This window comes from Dendropsophus ebraccatus, chromosome 1, assembly GCF_027789765.1.
Source record: "Dendropsophus ebraccatus isolate aDenEbr1 chromosome 1, aDenEbr1.pat, whole genome shotgun sequence".
In the NCBI taxonomy this organism is placed as follows: domain Eukaryota; kingdom Metazoa; phylum Chordata; class Amphibia; order Anura; family Hylidae; genus Dendropsophus; species Dendropsophus ebraccatus.
The window spans coordinates 234401983-234407982 of NC_091454.1; positions in this window are offsets into that span (position 1 = coordinate 234401983).

Consider the following 6000-nt stretch of genomic DNA (forward strand, 5'->3'; position numbering starts at 1 on the left):
ACTGTGTGCCCCATTGTCTGTTCACTACTACTACTACTGTGTGCCCCATTGTCTGTTCACTACTACTACTACTGTGTGCCCCATTGTCTGTACACTACTACTACTGTGTGTGCTATTGTCTGTACACTACTACTACTGTGTGTGCTATTGTCCGTACACTACTACTACTGTGTGTGCTATTGTCCGTACACTACTACTACTGTGTGTGCTATTGTCCGTACACTACTACTACTGTGTGGCCCATTGTCTGTTCACTACTACTGTGTGCCCCATTGTCTGTTCACTACTACTACTACTGTGTGCCCCATTGTCTGTACACTACTACTACTGTGTGTGCTATTGTCCGTACACTACTACTACTGTGTGTGCTATTGTCCGTACACTACTACTACTGTGTGCGCTATTGTCCGTACACTACTACTACTGTGTGCGCTATTGTCCGTACACTACTACTACTGTGTGCCCCATTGTCTGTACACTACTACTGTGTGCCCCATTGTCTGTTCACTACTACTGTGTGCCCCATTGTCTGTTCACTACTACTGTGTGCCCCATTGTCTGTTCACTACTACTACTGTGTGCGCTATTGTCTGTATACTGCTACTACTACTACTCTGTGCACACAGGGTACAGTCCTCTACAGGTAACTGCACAGCACACAGGGTACAGTCCTCTACAGGTAACTGCACAGGGCACAGTCCTCTACAGGTAACTGCACAGGGCACAGTCCTCTACAGGTAACTGCACAGGGTACAGGTACAGTCCTCTACAGGTAACTGCACAGCACACAGGGCACAGTCCTCTACAGGTAACTGCACAGCACACAGGGCACAGTCCTCTACAGGTAACTGCACAGCTCACAGGGTACAGTCCTCTACAGGTAACTGCACAGCACACAGGGCACAGTCCTCTACAGGTAACTGCACAGGGTACAGGGCACAGTCCTCTACAGGTAACTGCACAGGGCACAGTCCTCTTCAGGTAACTGCACAGGGCACAGTCCTCTACAGGTAACTGCACAGCACACAGGGCACAGTCCTCTACAGGTAACTGCACAGCACACAGGGCACAGTCCTCTACAGGTAACTGCACAGCTCACAGGGTACAGTCCTCTACAGGTAACTGCACAGCACACAGGGCACAGTCCTCTACAGGTAACTGCACAGGGTACAGGGCACAGTCCTCTACAGGTAACTGCACAGGGCACAGTCCTCTTCAGGTAACTGCACAGGGCACAGTCCTCTACAGGTAACTGCACAGGGCACAGTCCTCTACAGGTAACTGCACAGCACACAGGGCACAGTCCTCTACAGGTAACCGCACAGCCCACAGGGCACAGTCCTCTACAGTTAACTGCACAGCCCACAGGGCACAGTCCTCTACAGTTAACTGCACAGCCCACAGGGCACAGTCCTCTACAGTTAACTGCACAGCACACAGGGCACAGTCCTCTACAGGTAACTGCACAGGGCACAGTCCTCTACAGGTAACTGCACAGGGCACAGTCCTCTACAGGTAACTGCGCAGCCCACAGGGCACAGTTCTCTACAGGTAACTGCTCAGCACACAGGGCACAGTCCTCTACAGGTAACTGCACGGCCCACAGGGCACAGTCCTCTACAGGTAACTGCACGGCCCACAGGGTACAGTCCTCTACAGGTAACTGCACAGCCCACAGGGCACAGTCCTCTACAGGTAACTGCACAGCTCACAGGGCTCAGTCCTCTACAGGTAACTGCACAGGGCACAGTCCTCTACAGGTAACTGCACAGGGCACAGTCCTCTACAGGTAACTGCACAGGGCACAGTCCTCTACAGGTAACTTCACAGGGTACAGGTACAGTCCTCTACAGGTAACTGCACAGCACACAGGGCACAGTCCTCTACAGGTAACTGCACAGCACACAGGGCACAGTCCTCTACAGGTAACTGCACAGCTCACAGGGTACAGTCCTCTACAGGTAACTGCACAGCACACAGGGCACAGTCCTCTACAGGTAACTGCACAGGGTACAGGGCACAGTCCTCTACAGGTAACTGCACAGGGTACAGGGCACAGTCCTCTACAGGTAACTGCACAGGGCACAGTCCTCTTCAGGTAACTGCACAGGGCACAGTCCTCTTCAGGTAACTGCACAGGGCACAGTCCTCTACAGGTAACTGCACAGCACACAGGGCACAGTCCTCTACAGGTAACTGCACAGCACACAGGGCACAGTCCTCTACAGGTAACTGCACAGCTCACAGGGCACAGTCCTCTACAGGTAACTGCACAGCTCACAGGGCACAGTCCTCTACAGGTAACTGCACAGGGCACAGTCCTCTACAGGTAACTGCACGGCCCACAGGGCACAGTCCTCTACAGGTAACTGCACGGCCCACAGGGCACAGTCCTCTACAGGTAACTGCACAGCTCACAGGGCACAGTCCTCTACAGGTAACTGCACAGGGCACAGTCCTCTACAGGTAACTGCACGGCCCACAGGGTACAGTCCTCTGCAGGTAACTGCACAGCACACAGGGCACAGTCCTCTACAGGTAACTGCACAGGGTACAGGGCACAGTCCTCTTCAGGTAACTGCACAGGGCACAGTCCTCTTCAGGTAACTGCACAGGGCACAGTCCTCTTCAGGTAACTGCACAGGGCACAGTCCTCTACAGGTAACTGCACAGCACACAGGGCACAGTCCTCTACAGGTAACTGCACAGCACACGGCACAGTCCTCTACAGGTAACTGCACAGCACACAGGGCACAGTCCTCTACAGGTAACTGCACAGGGCACAGTCCTCTACAGGTAACTGCACAGGGCACAGTCCTCTACAGGTAACTGCACGGCCCACAGGGTACAGTCCTGCAGGTAATGGAGATGCCTGTATTTTAGGTTCTGGCATCAGTGTCTGATCCTTGCTCACCTGAAATCCACCTGCACAATCCTCTCCCATTAGAACAATGGCTTCTCCACAATCCCAAAGACGCGCAGATCTCAGCGTTGGCTCTTTGAAATTGGAACCCTCATCCGGTATCAAAAACCTAGCAGTGGCCTTCTCAGCATTAGTGGTTCAGGCTTCCTAATGCATGAACTACAACCACTCTCATCCTCTGTTCCCAATATACCCCAGGGTGGTGCCCTCCCCATACCTGCTTGTGGATGGTCACACAGCAGGGGGGGCCTCTAATATCCACATCATTTTAATGTGAAAGACAATGATTACTAAGCCTAGATCTGTCACACTGGTTGACTACTACCTAGAATGGCAATGTCAGAAATTCACGGGGTTTTTCAGCAGAGTATTGGTGTAAGGGTACACAGATTTATGCAACCACATTGGTTTACTTTTTGTTTTTCTATCTTAAAATATTTTAGTTTCTCTAAACCCATGTAACCCTAACCCGTTCTCCCCTCTGTATCTCTTACACCCCAGGCAGCAGACGTATTGGACAGTTTAAAGTTGCCATCCCCATACCTGTCTGTCTAAAATGATCAGGAGCCAATCTGTTGTAGGTGTACAGTGTCCCCATTGTCCAATCCCAGTCAGCAGTGATGTAGAGCAAGGCAAGTGGGGTGCCTCCCTGTCCGCTCAGCTCCTGTCATTTTCAATACTACTGACAGACATGTGTGCAGTGGTGTAAGGCATGGGTCTCCAAACTGCGGCCCTCCAGTTGTTGCAATACTACATTTCCCATCATGCCTCTACAGCCAAATCCAAACTTTAGCTGTGTGGGCATAATGGGAATTGTAGTTTTGCAACAGCTGGGGGGGGGGGGGTGCAGGGGCGCAGTTTGGAGACGCATGGTGTAAGGTATTCTGCTCTGTGCTGTTTGTGCGCAGGGGGGCATCAGGGCAGTAGTACTGATATAAGGGGCTACTGGTACTAAGTACAGTCATTTACCTCTCTATTTTATAGCTATTCTGTAGCCCACTGCAGGATGCCATAGCTGTTTCTTCTAAAATCATTGTAACCTTCCCCCAGCCCTCTGGAATCCTGCAGCTGACGACCCCTCCTCCTCCTGTCCTCCATGATGGTGAGATAATTTGCAGAGGAGGTAGAGCACATGGAGGCCACAGCAGCTGGAGGCGACTGTCATTTCATGGCATGCCTGGACTGAAGAGGCGCTGCAGCAGCTGTGACATAGTGAGTAACTATTATGCTGCTTAGTGCTGAACATTATAAGGTAGAGGATGGATCTTCTGACTGCTCTGCACAGGCAGAGGGTACTGTGATTATCATTGTATTTGTTACATAAGAGCAGCAGACATATTTTACTCTTCCCCCAAAGATACTGCAATTGTTTTCCACTTGGGCCCCACACTTTCAGTGTGTCCATCCTCCTCTGCACGTCTTCCCCAGAGTATTCGCCCCCCAAGGTTCATAGTAGATAGGGCACCTTGTTACAGATTTTGTACTCTGGTTCTGAGCATTACGTTTCCCCTCTACATGATACACTTGCTATGGGTTACCATTATAAACCTGAGATCGCTTGCTTTTTGTCCCAGGCCTTGCACTCGTCTTCCTGGCCATGGGCCCTTAGGCACTGTCCTAACCCTAACACTCATAGGGTGGGTTCACACTGAGGAATTCTCGCAGAATTCCATCGCTTGTATGCACGCACGGCTGCGTGCCTCTCCGCCCGTGCCATAGACACCATTCTATGCATGGGTGGCATAGCAATGATCAGTGTATAAAATGAAAGTTATGTATGTACAAGTCCCCCAAAGGGACTTAAAATGTATATAAAAAAAAAGTTAAAATCACTAACACACTTCCCCCCACCCCCAATAAAATTTAAAATCACCCCCCTTTCCCATTATATAAATAAAACATTGATATAAAAATAAATATACCGTAGCGTGCGTAATTGTCTGATCTATTAAAATATAACAAGCGTCATTGCGAACGGCGTACACAAAAAGAGGGGAAAATGTGCGCGGATTACCAATTTTATGTTACATTATATATAAAAAAATTTTTATAAAAAGTGATCAAAACGTCCAATCTTCACAAATTTGGTATTAATAAAAACTAGAGATCATGGCGGGAAAAATGACACTCCATACAGCCCCGTAGGTGAAAAACTAAAACTGTTATAAGTGTCACAATAGTCCCATTTTATTTATAATTAATTGCCAAAAAAAAGGATTTCATTTAAAAAAAATATGTAACATTAGAGAATCTGTGTAACCTGCATCTGGTTGTGTTCAGACTGACCTATAGAATAATAGTATCATGTCGCTTTTACCATATAGTGTATTACGTAGACACAGGAACCCCCCAAACGTCACCATATTGCATTCTTTTTTACGATTTCACCTATTTATATCTTCATAAATAATAATTTTGGAATTCCATCATACATGTTATGGTAAAATGAATGACGCCATTACAAAGTACAACTATTCCTGTAAAAACGAAGCCCTTACATGGCCTGTAGATAGAAAACTGAAAGTGCTGGAGCTCTTAGAAGGGGAGGAGGGAAAAACGAAAGCACTAAGATCAAAATTTGCGCGGTCCACTGGGTCATTTTGGGCCTGGTCCTGAAAGGGTTAATAATTGCCAAAAAAAAGGATTTCATTAAAAAAATATACATATAACATTAGGGAATCTGTGTAACCTGCATCTGGTTGTGTTCAGACTGACCTATAGAATAATGGTATCATGTTGCTTCTACCGTATAGTGTATTACGTAGACACAGGAACCCCCCAAACATTACCATATTACATTCTTTTTTATGATTTCACCTATTTATATCTTCATGAATAATATATTTGGGATTCCGTCATACATGTTATGGTAAAATGAAAGACGCCATTACAAAGTACAACTATTCCTGTAAAAACGAAGCCCTTACATGGCCTGTAGATAGAAAACTGAAAGTGCTAGAGCTCTTAGAAGGGGAGGAGGGGAAAATGAAAGCGCAAAGATCAAAATTTGCGCGGTCCACTGGGTAATTTTGGGCCTGGTCCTCAAAGGGTAAAAGAGTCACTGTCGTGTTTTGTTT